Genomic DNA, 16981 nt, shown 5'->3' on the forward strand with positions numbered 1-16981 from the left:
CTACTACTAGAGTTCTGGAGGTATTATAGACCAGGACAATGTTACTAACTAACTATTACTACTACTAGAGTTCTGGAGGTATTATAGACCAGGACAATGTTACTAACTATTACTACTACTAGAGTTCTGGAGGTATTATAGACCAGGACAATGTTACTAACTAACTATTACTACTACTAGAGTTCTGGAGGTATTATAGACCAGGACAATGTTACTAACTAACTATTACTACTACTAGAGTTCTGGAGGTATTATAGACCAGGACAATGTTACTAACTATTACTACTACTAGAGTTCTGGAGGTATTATAGACCACCAGGACAATGTTACTAACTATTACTACTACTAGAGTTCTGGAGGTATTATAGACCAGGACAATGTAACTAACTATTACTACTACTAGAGTTCTGGAGGTATTATAGACCAGGACAATGTTACTAACTATTACACTACTAGAGTTCTGGAGGTATTATAGACCAGGACAATGTTACTAATATTACTCTACTAGAGTTCTGGAGGTATTATAGACCAGGACAATGTTACTAACTAACTATTACTAGAGTTCTGGAGGTATTATAGACCAGGACAATGTTACTAACTATTACTATTACTACTACTAGAGTTCTGGAGGTATTCTAGACCAGGACAATGTTACTAACTATTACTACTACTAGAGGTATTATAGACCAGGACAATGTTACTAACTATTACTATTACTAGAGTTCTGGAGGTATTATAGACCAGGACAATGTTACTAACTATTACTACTACTAGAGTTCTGGAGGTATTATAGACCAGGACAATGTTACTAACTAACTATTACTATTACTAGAGTTCTGGAGGTATTATAGACCAGGACAATGTTACTAACTATTACTACTACTAGAGTTCTGGAGGTATTATAGACCAGGAGACCAGGAATGTTACTAACTATTACTAGAGTTCTGGAGGTATTATAGACCAGGACAATGTTACTAACTATTACTACTACTAGAGTTCTGGAGGTATTATAGACCAGGACAATGTTACTAACTAACTATTACTATTACTAGAGTTCTGGAGGTATTATAGACCAGGACAATGTTACTAACTAACTATTACTATTACTAGAGTTCAGAGGTATTATAGACCAGGACAATGTTACTAACTATTACTACTACTAGAGTTCTGGAGGTATTATAGACCAGGACAATGTTACTAACTATTACTACTACTAGAGTTATGGAGGTATTATAGACCAGGACAATGTTACTAACTAACTATTACTACTACTAGAGTTCTGGAGGTATTATAGACCAGGACAATGTTACTAACTATTACTATTACTAGAGTTATGGAGGTATTATAGACCAGGACAATGTTACTAACTAACTATTACTATTACTAGAGTTCTGGAGGTATTATAGACCAGGACAATGTTACTAACTAACTATTACTATTACTAGAGTTCTGGAGGTATTATAGACCAGGACAATGTTACTAACTATTACTACTACTAGAGTTATGGAGGTATTATAGACCAGGACAATGTTACTAACTAACTATTACTATTACTAGAGTTATGGAGGTATTATAGACCAGGACAATGTTACTAACTAACTATTACTATTACTAGAGTTCTGGAGGTATTATAGACCAGGACAATGTTACTAACTAACTATTACTATTACTAGAGTTCTGGAGGTATTATAGACCAGGACAATGTTACTAACTATTTACTACTAGAAGAGGTATTATAGACCAGGACAATGTTACTAACTATTACTATTACTAGAGTTATGGAGGTATTATAGACCAGGACAATGTTACTAACTAACTATTACTATTACTAGAGTTATGGAGGTATTATAGACCAGGACAATGTTACTAACTAACTATTACTAGAGTTCTAGAGGTATTATAGACCAGGACAATGTTACTAACTATTACTACTACTAGAGTTCTGGAGGTATTATAGACCAGGACAATGTTACTAACTATTACTACTACTAGAGTTCTGGAGGTATTATAGACCAGGACAATGTTACTAACTATTACTACTACTAGAGTTCTGGAGGTATTATAGACCAGGACAATGTTACTAACTATTACTACTACTAGAGTTCTGGAGGTATTATAGACCAGGACAATGTTACTAACTATTACTATTACTACTACTAGAGTTCTGGAGGTATTATAGACCAGGACAATGTTACTAACTATTACTACTACTAGAGTTCTGGAGGTATTATAGACCAGGACAATGTTACTAACTATTACTATTACTAGAGTTCTGGAGGTATTATAGACCAGGACAATGTTACTAACTATTACTACTACTAGAGTTCTGGAGGTATTATAGACCAGGACAATGTTACTAACTAACTATTACTATTACTAGAGTTCTGGAGGTATTATAGACCAGGACAATGTTACTAACTATTACTACTACTAGAGTTCTGGAGGTATTATAGACCAGGACAATGTTACTAACTATTACTAGAGTTCTGGAGGTATTATAGACCAGGACAATGTTACTAACTATTACTACTACTAGAGTTCTGGAGGTATTATAGACCAGGACAATGTTACTAACTAACTATTACTATTACTAGAGTTCTGGAGGTATTATAGACCAGGACAATGTTACTAACTAACTATTACTATTACTAGAGTTCTGGAGGTATTATAGACCAGGACAATGTTACTAACTATTACTACTACTAGAGTTCTGGAGGTATTATAGACCAGGACAATGTTACTAACTATTACTACTACTAGAGTTATGGAGGTATTATAGACCAGGACAATGTTACTAACTAACTATTACTACTACTAGAGTTCTGGAGGTATTATAGACCAGGACAATGTTACTAACTATTACTATTACTAGAGTTATGGAGGTATTATAGACCAGGACAATGTTACTAACTAACTATTACTATTACTAGAGTTCTGGAGGTATTATAGACCAGGACAATGTTACTAACTAACTATTACTACTACTAGAGTTCTGGAGGTATTATAGACCAGGACAATGTTACTAACTATTACTACTACTAGAGTTATGGAGGTATTATAGACCAGGACAATGTTTAACTAACTATTACTATTACTAGAGTTATGGAGGTATTATAGACCAGGACAATGTTACTAACTAACTATTACTATTACTAGAGTTCTGGAGGTATTATAGACCAGGACAATGACTAACTAACTATTACTATTACTAGAGTTAGGAGGTATTATAGACCAGGACAATGTTACTAACTATTACTACTACTAGAGTTCTGGAGGTATTATAGACCAGGACAATGTTACTAACTATTACTATTACTAGAGTTATGGAGGTATTATAGACCAGGACAATGTTACTAACTAACTATTACTATTACTAGAGTTCTGGAGGTATTATAGACCAGGACAATGTTACTAACTAACTATTACTAGAGTTCTAGAGGTATTATAGACCAGGACAATGTTACTAACTATTACTACTACTAGAGTTCTGGAGGTATTATAGACCAGGACAATGTTACTAACTATTACTACTACTAGAGTTCTGGAGGTATTATAGACCAGGACAATGTTACTAACTATTACTACTACTAGAGTTCTGGAGGTATTATAGACCAGGACAATGTTACTAACTATTACTACTACTAGAGTTCTGGAGGTATTATAGACCAGGACAATGTTACTAACTATTACTACTACTAGAGTTCTGGAGGTATTATAGACCAGGACAATGTTACTAACTATTACTACTACTAGAGTTCTGGAGGTATTATAGACCAGGACAATGTTACTAACTATTACTAGACTACTAGAGTTACTAACTTACTAGAGGAGGTATTATAGACCAGGACAATGTTACTAACTATTACTAGAGTTCTGGAGGTATTATAGACCAGGACAATGTTACTAACTATTACTAGAGTTCTGGAGGTATTATAGACCAGGACAATGTTACTAACTACTACTAGAGTTCTGGAGGTATTATAGACCAGGACAATGTTACTAACTATTACTACTACTAGAGTTCTGGAGGTATTATAGACCAGGGCAATGTTACTAACTATTACTACTACTAGAGTTCTGGAGGTATTATAGACCAGGACAATGTTACTAACTAACTATTACTACTACTAGAGTTCTGGAGGTATTATAGACCAGGACAATGTTACTAACTATTACTACTACTAGAGTTCTGGAGGTATTATAGACCAGGACAATGTTACTAACTATTACTACTACTAGAGTTCTGGAGGTATTATAGACCAGGACAATGTTACTAACTATTACTACTACTAGAGTTCTGGAGGTATTATAGACCAGGACAATGTTACTAACTATTACTAGAGTTCTGGAGGTATTATAGACCAGGACAATGTTACTAACTATTACTACTACTAGAGTTCTGGAGGTATTATAGACCAGGACAATGTTACTAACTAACTATTACTATTACTAGAGTTCTGGAGGTATTATAGACCAGGACAATGTTACTAACTATTACTACTACTAGAGTTCTGGAGGTATTATAGACCAGGACAATGTTACTAACTATTACTACTACTAGAGTTCTGGAGGTATTATAGACCAGGACAATGTTACTAACTAACTATTACTACTACTAGAGTTCTGGAGGTATTATAGACCAGGACAATGTTACTAACTATTACTACTACTAGAGTTCTGGAGGTATTATAGACCAGGACAATGTTACTAACTATTACTACTACTAGAGTTCTGGAGGTATTATAGACCAGGACAATGTTACTAACTATTACTACTACTAGAGTTCTGGAGGTATTATAGACCAGGACAATGTTACTAACTATTACTACTACTAGAGTTCTGGAGGTATTATAGACCAGGACAATGTTACTAACTATTACTACTACTAGAGTTCTGGAGGTATTATAGACCAGGACAATGTTACTAACTATTACTAGAGTTCTGGAGGTATTATAGACCAGGACAATGTTACTAACTATTACTATTACTAGAGTTCTGGAGGTATTATAGACCAGGACAATGTTACTAACTATTACTAGAGTTCTGGAGGTATTATAGACCAGGACAATGTTACTAACTATTACTACTACTAGAGTTCTGGAGGTATTATAGACCAGGACAATGTTACTAACTATTACTACTACTAGAGTTCTGGAGGTATTATAGACCAGGACAATGTTACTAACTATTACTACTACTAGAGTTCTGGAGGTATTATAGACCAGGACAATGTTACTAACTATTACTACTACTAGAGTTCTGGAGGTATTATAGACCAGGACAATGTTACTAACTATTACTACTACTAGAGTTCTGGAGGTATTATAGACCAGGACAATGTTACTAACTATTACTACTACTAGAGTTCTGGAGGTATTATAGACCAGGACAATGTTACTAACTATTACTACTACTAGAGTTCTGGAGGTATTATAGACCCAATGTTACAATGTTACTAACTATTACTAGAGTTCTGGAGGTATTATAGACCAGGACAATGTTACTAACTATTACTATTACTAGAGTTCTGGAGGTATTATAGACCAGGACAATGTTACTAACTATTACTACTACTAGAGTTCTGGAGGTATTATAGACCTAACAATGTGGAGGTATTATAGACAGGACAATGTTACTAACTATTACTACTACTAGAGTTCTGGAGGTATTATAGACCAGGACAATGTTACTAACTATTACTACTACTAGAGTTCTGGAGGTATTATAGACCAGGACAATGTTACTAACTATTACTACTACTAGAGTTCTGGAGGTATTATAGACCAGGACAATGTTACTAACTATTACTACTACTAGAGTTCTGGAGGTATTATAGACCAGGACAATGTTACTAACTATTACTACTACTAGAGTTCTGGAGGTATTATAGACCAGGACAATGTTTACTAACTATTACTACTACTAGAGTTCTGGAGGTATTATAGACCAGGACAATGTTACTAACTATTACTACTACTAGAGTTCTGGAGGTATTATAGACCAGGACAATGTTACTAACTATTACTACTACTAGAGTTCTGGAGGTATTATAGACCAGGACAATGTTACTAACTATTACTACTACTAGAGTTCTGGAGGTATTATAGACCAGGACAATGTTACTAACTATTACTACTACTAGAGTTCTGGAGGTATTATAGACCAGGACAATGTTACTAACTATTACTACTACTAGAGTTCTGGAGGTATTATAGACCAGGACAATGTTACTAACTATTACTACTACTAGAGTTCTGGAGGTATTATAGACCAGGACAATGTTACTACTAACTATTACTACTACTAGAGTTCTGGAGGTATTATAGACCAGGACAATGTTACTAACTATTACTACTACTAGAGTTCTGGAGGTATTATAGACCAGGACAATGTTACTAACTATTACTACTACTAGAGTTCTGGAGGTATTATAGACCAGGACAATGTTACTAACTATTACTACTACTAGAGAGTTCTGGACAATGGTATTATAGACCAGGACAATGTTACTAACTATTACTACTACTAGAGTTCTGGAGGTATTATAGACCAGGACAATGTTACTAACTATTACTAGAGTTCTGGAGGTATTATAGACCAGGACAATGTTACTAACTATTACTACTACTAGAGTTCTGGAGGTATTATAGACCAGGACAATGTTACTAACTATTACTACTACTAGAGTTCTGGAGGTATTATAGACCAGGACAATGTTAACTAACTATTACTACTACTAGAGTTCTGGAGGTATTATAGACCAGGACAATGTTACTAACTATTACTACTACTAGAGTTCTGGAGGTATTATAGACCAGGACAATGTTTAACTAACTATTACTACTACTAGAGTTCTGGAGGTATTATAGACCAGGACAATGTTACTAACTATTACTACTACTAGAGTTCTGGAGGTATTATAGACCAGGACAATGTTACTAACTATTACTACTACTAGAGTTCTGGAGGTATTATAGACCAGGACAATGTTACTAACTATTACTACTACTAGAGTTCTGGAGGTATTATAGACCAGGACAATGTTACTAACTATTACTACTACTAGAGTTCTGGAGGTATTATAGACCAGGACAATGTTACTAACTATTACTAGAGTTCTGGAGGTATTATAGACCAGGACAATGTTACTAACTATTACTATTACTAGAGTTCTGGAGGTATTATAGACCAGGACAATGTTACTAACTAACTATTACTGTGTGTGTGTGTGTGTGTGTGTGTGTGTGTGTGTGTGTGTGTGTGTGTGTGTGTGTGTGTGTGTGTGTGTGTGTGTGTGTGTCCCTGCATACCTCAGTAACACAGTTGATGTGGCAGTATGCCAGCAGTTGTTTCTGTAGGGAGCAGAGCAGCTCGTGGAGATGGGCCGGCTGACTGCTGTCTGAGGAAGACGTTCCCTGGAGCAGCTTGTCACTGTTCTTCTCTAGTTCCCCAAACGCTTGGTCCTGCACACACACACACACACACACACACACACACACACACACACACACACACACACACACACACACACACACACACACACACACACACACACACACACACACACACACACACACACACACACACACACACACACACACACACACACACAATGAATATCCAGGCAACAAGAGAGAGAAGCACAGATCTGCTACTTAATACCACCCAGGAGATGAACTATATAAACTAACAGCTACATCTACCACCCAGGAGATAAACTAGATAAACTAACAGCTACATCTACCACCCAGGAGATAAACTAGATAAACTAACAGCTACATCTACCACCCAGGAGATAAACTAGCAGGGTAACAGCTACATCTACCACCCAGGAGAGAAACTAGATAGGGTAACAGCTACATCTACCACCCAGGAGATAAACTAGATAAACTAACAGCTACATCTACCACCCAGGAGATAAACTAGATAAACTAACAGCTACATCTACCACCCAGGAGATAAACTAACAGCTACATCTACCACCCAGGAGATAAACTAGATAAACTAACAGCTACATCTACCACCCAGGAGAAAGACTAGCAGGGTAACAGCTACATCTACCACCCAGGAGATAAACTAGATAAACTAACAGCTACATCTACCACCCAGGAGATAAACTAGATAAACTAACAGCTACATCTACCACCCAGGAGATAAATAGATAAACTAACAGCTACATCTACCACCCAGGAGATAAACTAGCAGGGTAACAGCCACATCTACCACCCAGGAGATAAACTAGATAAACTAACAGCTACATCTACCACCCAGGAGATAAACTAGATAAACTAACAGCTACATCTACCACCCAGGAGATAAACTAGCAGGGTAACAGCTACATCTACCACCCAGGAGATAAACTAACAGGGTAACAGCTACATCTACCACCCAGGAGATAAACTAGATAAACTAACAGCTACATCTACCACCCAGGAGATAAACTAGATAAACTAACAGCTACATCTACCACCCAGGAGATAAACTAGATAAACTAACAGTTACATCTACCACCCAGGAGAAAAACTAGCAGGGTAACAGCTACATCTACCACCCAGGAGATAAACTAGCAGGGTAACAGCTACATCTACCACCCAGGAGATAAACTAACAGGGTAACAGCTACATCTACCACCCAGGAGATAAACTAGATAAACTAACAGCTACATCTACCACCCAGGAGATAAACTAGATAAACTAACAGCTACATCTACCACCCAGGAGATAAACTAGATAAACTAGCAGTTACATCTACCACCCAGGAGATAAACTAGCAGGGTAACAGCTACATCTACCACCCAGGAGATAAACTAGCAGGGTAACAGCTACATCTACCACCCAGGAGATAAACCAGGAGATAAACAGGAGATAAACTAGCAGGGTAACAGCTACATCTACCACCCAGGAGATAAACTAGATAAACTAACAGCTACATCTACCACCCAGGAGATAAACTAGCAGGGTAACAGCTACATCTACCACCCAGGAGATAAACTAGATAAACTAACAGCTACATCTACCACCCAGGAGATAAACTAGATAAACTAACAGCTACATCTACCACCCAGGAGATAAACTAGCAGGGTAACAGCTACATCTACCACCCAGGAGATAAACTAGCAGGGTAACAGCTACATCTACCACCCAGGAGATAAACTAGATAAACTAACAGCTACATCTACCACCCAGGAGATAAACTAGCAGGGTAACAGCTACATCTACCACCCAGGAGATAAACTAGCAGGGTAAGAGCCACATCTACCACCCAGGAGAAAGACTAGCAGGGTAACAGCTACAGAGGGAGAGGAGAGGAGAGGAGAGGAGAGTAAACAGTCTACTCAGTGTTCAATGGTTTAATCATTTTAGTACCGCTGTACCCTATTGCAGGTCTAATCATAGACTGGAAGACTGGAAGACTGGGGCCCTTCCCCTGCCTAAATAACGGTAGAGGATATACTGGATGATTGACAGATCGGCAGAACTAATAGAGATGCCCCCAAATCTAGTAGAGAGAGGTGTAGTCTGTGAAGAGCTTGACTAACAAAGTACCTCTGTACTCTCTATGAGCTACAGGCCACTTTAAGCCGTACACTCCACAGAGCTGGGCTTTTAATTTTACCTTTATTTAACTAGGCAAGTCAGTTAAGAACAAATTCTTATTTTCAATGACGGCCTAGAAACAGTGGGTTAACTGCCTGTTCAGGGGCAGAACGACAGATTTGTATCTTGTCAGCTCGGGGGTTTGAACTTGCAACCTTCCGGTTACTAGTCCAACTCTCTAACCACTAGGCTACCCTGCCGCCCCAGGGCTTTACGGAAGAGTGGCCAGAAAAAAGCCATTGCTTAAGGAAATAAATAAGCAAACACGTTTGGTGTTCGCCAAAAGTCATTTGGAAGATTCCCCAAAAATATGGAAGAAGGTACTCTGGTCAAATGAGACTAAAATGTAGCTTTTTGGCCATCAAGAAAAACGCTATGTTTGGTGCAAACCCAACACCTCTCATCACCCCGAGAACACCATCCCCACAATGTCTTGGAATGGCCCAGTCAAAGCCCAGAACTCAATCCTATTGAGAATCTGTGGTATGACTTAAAGATTGCTGTACACCATCCAACTTGAAGGAGCTGGAGCAGTTTTGTCGTGAAGAATGGGCAAAAATCCCAGTGGCTAAATGTGTCAAGCTTATGGAGACATACCCTAAGAGACTTGCAGCTGTACTTGCTGCAAAAGGTGGCTCTACAAAATATTGACTTTGGGGGGTGAATAGTTATGCACGCTCAAGTTTTCTGTTTTTTTGTCTTATTTCTGTTTTGTTTCACAAAAATATTCAGTATTTTCAAAGTGGTAGGCATGTTGTGTAAATCAAATGATACAAACCCCCCAAAAATCTATTTTAATTCCAGGTTGTAACGAAACAAAATAGGAAAAATGCCAAGGAGGGTGAATATTTCGCAAGCCACTGTAAGACAGAAGGATCTGGAACAACTAGGCTGCCTCTCTCCTCACCGTGTAGAAGCCCAGGTTCCTGAGCAGGGTCTTCATTAGGATCTCAGCCAGGTGTGTGTCAGGGTTGGTGCCGGGGGCTCCGTAGGAGGGGTCCAGTCCGCAGGAGGAGGCCGGGGCCTCGGGGGCCTCGGGGGGACAGCTGAACCCCAGGAGGGATGCTACGTGGGTGTGATCCTGGAGCGAAGTCAGAATGATGTCCAGTTGCATCCTCTGGAAAACACAGGGTCAAGGGTCAGAGGTTAGAGGTCAGGGGTCAGAGGCAGGGACAGGATGCAGCTGAAGAGAGATACACAGAAGTCAACTATCTATCTATCTATGGCAGCATTTTGACTTGGGAACGTTTGGAGCAGCTTTTCCCAAACCTGCACTTCGTTTTATTTTGACATTTCTTTGTATATTTTAATCCATAAAGATGATGCTGATTCATGATTTTGACAGGCTGAGAAAAGCTTCCTGCCCGTCTGTCCCGACTCCCGAAATGTTCATCACTATGGGACAGCTGGAGATTCAAGTTGAATATTGAAACAATGTTGCAAATGTCAGAGTGACAAACAGAAAGGTTTATATAAATCTCCTCTGTTGAAAACTAAATGTGAGACAATGTCTAGATGCTTTTCATAGTGGAGATCAAGTTCATAAATTGCCTGGCTGGGCTGATGAAACGTTGTATTGCGGAGTCAGATGGAACAGAGTAAATAGGCATTTTTAACGTCATAGATTTAGCCGGTGGTAACTTGTGGAATAGACACCGGTTGGAATGTGGTTTTAACCAATCAGCATTCAGGATTAGACCCACCTGTTATATAAAATAGCAATAAGGCACCTTGGGAGTTTGTGGTATATGGTCAATATACCATGGCTAAGGGCTGTATCCAGGCACTCCGTGTTGCGTCATGGCTAAGAACAGCCCATAGCCGTGCTATATTGACCATATACCACACCCCCTCGGGCCTTATTGCTTAAATAGAATTAGGGCCTTATTGCTTAAATAGAACTAGGGCCTTATTGACTAAATAGAACTAGGGCCTTATTGCTTAAATAGAACTAGGGCCTTATTGACTTAAATAGAACTAGGGCCTTATTGACTAAATAGAACTAGGGCCTTATTGATACAGGTAAATGGCGAACTAGGGCCTTATTGACTAAACATAGGGCCTTATTGACTAGGGCCTTATTCCTTTAAATAGAACTCTCCCTTCTGACTAAATAGAACTAGGGCCTTATTGACTAAATAGAACTAGGGCCTTATTGACTAAATAGAACTAGGGCCTTATTGCTTAAATAGAACTAGGGCCTTATTGACTAAATAGAACTAGGGCCTTATTGCTTAAATAGAACTAGAATTGACTAAATAGAACTAGGGCCTTATTGACTAAATGGGGCTTATTTAAAGGGAGTGGAGAAGAACTAGGGCCTTCTCTCAGAACTAGGGCCTTAACTAAATAGAACTGGCCCTTAAACAGACAGAGTCTAAATAGAACAGGGCCTTATTGACTAAAAGAACAGAGCCTTATTGGGTAAATAGAACAGAGACACATTGTAAATAGAACTAGGGCCTTATTGACTAAATAGAACTAGGGCCTTATTGACTAAATAGAACTAGGGCCATAGAACTAGAGCCTTAAATAGAACAGGGCCATTGTTAGAACTAAATAGAACAGTGGGCCTTATTGACAACACAGAGAGAACTAGGGCCTTATTGCTAAACAGAACACAGTGCCTTAGCTAAATATTGACACAGAGACACAGTTAGAGCCCGACAACACAGAGACACAGTATTGTAGAACTAGGGCCTTATTGACACAGGGTTAAATAGAACTAGGGCCTTATTGACTTAGAACTAGAGCCTTATTGACTAAATAGAACAGAGAACTTAGCCTTATTGACTAAATAGAACTAGGGCCCTGAACTTGACAGAATGACTAGGGCCTTATTGCTTAAATAGAACTAGGGCCTTATTGACTAAATAGAACTAGAGCCTTATTGATACAGGTAAATGGCGTTGTTCAGACCAACGTGCAATACATCTATGTACTATACCTGTCCTTTAGACAGACTCTCCCATCTGTCAGGTCCCTGGGGCAGCAGGGAGTGGAGAAGCTCCATCCTCTCTCTCAGAGGAGGTAACAGCATAGTGGCCCCCACAGACAGAGTCTCAATCACAGCCTAGAGAAAACACAGAGATGGGTAAACACAACAGAGACACAGTGTTAGAGCCTGACAACACAGAGACACAGTGTTAGAGCCCGACAACACAGAGACACAGTGTTAGAGCCCGACAACACAGAGACACAGTGTTAGAGCCCGACAACACAGAGACACAGTGTTAGAGCCCGACAACACAGAGACACAGTGTTAGAGCCCGACAACACAGAGACACCAGCCTGACAACACAGAGACACAGGGTGAGAGGAGACAACACAGAGACACAGGGTTAAGCCCCAACACAGAGACACAGGGTTAGAGCCTGACAACACAGAGACACAGGGTTAGAGCCTGACAACACAGAGACACAGGGTTAGAGCCTGACAACACAGTGTTAGCGTCTCAAACACAGCCTGGTTACACAGAGATGTCCCACAGTGTTTCAAACACAGTCTGGCATAAACAACAACAGCACCACACAATGAGAGGAGATAACAGCTTGACTATCGATCTCAATCCCAGCCTGACAACCAAAACACACAACGAGAGGAGACAACAGCTTGACTATCGATCTCAATCCCAGCCTGACAACCAAAACACACAATGAGAGGAGACAACAGCTTGACTATCGATCTCAATCCCGGCCTGACAACCAAAACACACAACGAGAAGAGACAACAGCTTGACTATCGATCTCAATCCCAGCCTGACAACCAAAACACACAATGAGAGGAGACAACAGCTTGACTATCGATCTCAATCCCAGCCTGACAACCAAAACACACAATGAGAAGAGATAACAGCTTGACTATCGATCTCAATCCCAGCCTGACAACCAAAACACACAATGAGAAGAGATAACAGCTTGACTATCGATCTCAATCCCAGCCTGACAACCAAAACACACAATGAGAGGAGACAACAGCTTGACTATCGATCTCAATCCCAGCCTGACAACCAAAACACACAACGAGAGGAGACAACAGCTTGACTATCGATCTCAATCCCGGCCTGACAACCAAAACACAGCGACACTGGGTTTGGCTCAGGGACAAAACCCCAACGGGTCAGGGACCTGGCAAATAGTCAAGTTCAGACCAGTCAGTCAACAGATTGTGCCTTGTTGCTTCACATATCCAGAGTCCATATTGTCATCTCTAGTCTGAAAGGTAATGTTGTCCGGTAAGTAGAGGTGTAGAGGGTTTATAGTTAAATCTATATTGTTACCATTCGGGCTGTAAACAGACACCCTTCAAAGGAACAGCTGATCTAGTGGGTTACTGTGTGAGCCGGTGTTCACCTCTTGGATCTCATCAGGAACAGAGGAATCCATCAGTCTGAAGAGAAGGTTCCGGAGGGGGCGGGCCTGTCGCCCTAGGATACTGGTGGCCACTCCCCCGGCCAGAGCCAAAGCCAGGTGATTGGACAGCAGTCGAAGGCAGAGTTTCAGGAAGTTGTGATGCTCCCTGTAATGAAGTGGTACGTCAGAGTGTTATGAGATACTGGCTTGATAAGACAGAAGACGAAGCCCAGCAGAAAGGCAATGCAACGGTTTTAATTGATTATAGCATCAGTAAAATGCTACGGAATGCTACATGCTAAATGCTACAGAATGCTACATGCTAAATGCTACGGAATGCTACATGCTAAATGCTACAGAATGCTACATGCTAAATGCTACAGAATACTACATGCTACAGAATACTACATGCTAAATGCTACAGAATGCTACATGCTAAATGCTACATGCTAAATGCTACGGAATGCTACATGCTACAGAATGCTACATGCTAAATGCTACAGAATGCTACATGCTAAATGCTACAGAATGCTACATGATAAAATGCTACAGAATGTACAGTTGAAGTCGGAAGTTTACATACACCTTCGCCAAATACATTTAAACTCGGTTTTTCACAGTTCCTGACATTTAATCCTAGTAAAAAAATCCCTGTTTAAGGTCAGTTAAAATCACCACTTTATTTTAAGAATGTGAAATGTCAGAATAATAGTAGAGAGAATGATTTATTTCAGCTTTTATTTATTTCATCACATTCCCAGTGGGTCAGAAGTTTACATACACTCAAACCTTATTGTGTTTTCGTGGTCTTACGGGACTGTTAATGCCTCAGATGAATAGTCAGTGTGGTGGAGGCTGCTGTCATTCCTGTCTTCAGGACGGAATGTTTAGAATGAATAGAACCCCACTAAACACATTGTATCCATGACACGGTTCCAACGATTTCATTCCTGTCTTCAGGACGGTCTCATCAGAATGTTTAGAATGAATAGAACCCCACTAACCACATTGTATCCATGACACGGTTCCAACGATTTCATTCCCGTCTTTACAGTGAGCTCCCTGTAGGGTTCCCTGTAGGGGTGCCTGCAGTACCAGTACCTACCTGGAGGAGGGGAAGGGGAGGGGTGGCACCTCGCTGTTGATGCCGTCACAGTAGCGCTCTAGGAAGGAACGCAGGTGAGAGAAGGTGCTTTCTTCCAGGTCCACACAGTAGGGTCTGTGCCACGCTACCACCTGTCTGTCGACCAATTAAAACACAACAATATTATCATCTCATAGGGTCTGTGCCACGCTACCACCTGTCTGTCGACCAATTAAAACACAACAATATTATCATCTCATAGGGTCTGTGTGTGTGTGTGTGTGTGTGTGTGTGTGTGTGTGTGTGTGTGTGTGTGTGTGTGTGTGTGTGTGTGTGTGTGTGTGTGTGTGTGTGTGTGTGTGTGTGTGTGTGTGTGTGTGTACAGTAGGAACAGTCCCCACTGACCCCCTGCAGGTCTGAAGTCCAGGGTTGTGGTGCAGCAGACTCAGCATTCCACATAGAAGCACCATGGATAGGGGGGGACTGGGCATCGTGTCTCTTCTAAATGCTATATTTCTATACTGACCTGTCCCTGGGCATCATGTCTCTTCTAAATGCTATATTTCTATACTGACCTGTCCCTGGGCATCGTGTCTCTTCTACATGCTATATTTCTATACTGACCTGTCCCTGGGCATCGTGTCTCTTCTACATGCTATATTTCTATACTGACCTGTCCCTGGGCATCGTGTCTCTTCTACATGCTATATTTCTATACTGACCTGTCCCTGGGCATCATGTCTCTTCTACATGCTATATTTCTATACTGACCTGTCCCTGGGCATCGTGTCTCTTCTACATGCTATATTTCTATACTGGCCTGTCCCTGGGCATCATGTCTCTTCTAAATGCTATATTTCTATACTGACCTGTCCCTGGGCATCGTGTCTCTTCTACATGCTATATTTCTATACTGACCTGTCCCTGTGCATCGTGTCTCTTCCACATGCTATATTTCTATACTGACCTGTCCCTGGGCATCGAGTCTCTTCTACATGCTATATTTCTATACTGACCTGTCCCTGGGCATCATGTCTCTTCTACATGCTATATTTCTATACTGACCTGTCCCTGGGCATCGTGTCTCTTCTACATGCTATATTTCTATACTAGCATGTCCCTGGGCGTCTTGTCTCTTCTACATGCTATATTTCTATACTGACCTGTCCCTGGGCATCGTGTCTCTTCTAAATGCTATATTTCTATACTGACCTGTCCCTGGGCATCATGTCTCTTCTAAATGCTATATTTCTATACTGACCTGTCCCTGGGCATCATGTCTCTTCTAAATGCTATATTTCTATACTGACCTGTCCCTGGGCATCATGTCTCTTCTAAATGCTATATTTCTATACTGACCTGTCCCTGGGCACCGTGTCTCTTCTACATGCTATATTTCTATGCGTTCCGGTAGCAGGACCAACCTGTCCCTGGGCACCGTGTCTCTTCTACATGCTATATTTCTATGCGTTCCGGTAGCAGGACCAACCTGTCCCTGGGCAGAGCGGTCCATGCCAGGCTGTGGGAGGTACCAGCTGAGATCTGTTGGATGACCACACCGTCCAGACCAACCACCTTCTTCGGCTTGGTGATGGGACCAGTAGAGTTACCCTGGCCACACTGACCCATGGAGTTGTTACCCCACGCATACACCTCATTGTCTATAGGTGGAGGAGAGACAGAGAGATGAGAGGAAAAATAGACATCAAGTTGATTTAATCATCCAATCGTGGGAACATTTTGGGATGTTACGATGTGGTTTAAAATGTGGTGTGAGATGAAGAAGTGAGATTAAGAAGTGAGATTAAAAAGTGAGATGAAGAAGTGAGATGAAGAAGTGAGATGAAGAAGTGAGATTAAGAAGTGAGATTAAAAAGTGAGATTAAAAAGTGAGATGAAGAAGTGAGATTAAAGTGAGATGAAGTGAGATGAAGTGAGACTAAGAAGTG

General features: G+C 40.2%; 1 pseudogene; it reads right to left on the reverse strand.

The window, feature by feature from the left end:
- Nucleotides 1–16730, reverse strand: part of LOC124023219 — a 126912-nt pseudogene extending 110182 nt beyond the window's left edge.
- Between the last annotated feature and the right edge of the window lie 251 nt (nucleotides 16731–16981).

The sequence above is a fragment of the Oncorhynchus gorbuscha genome, unplaced genomic scaffold (assembly GCF_021184085.1).
Source record: "Oncorhynchus gorbuscha isolate QuinsamMale2020 ecotype Even-year unplaced genomic scaffold, OgorEven_v1.0 Un_scaffold_1557, whole genome shotgun sequence".
NCBI classification, from domain to species: Eukaryota; Metazoa; Chordata; class Actinopteri; order Salmoniformes; family Salmonidae; genus Oncorhynchus; species Oncorhynchus gorbuscha.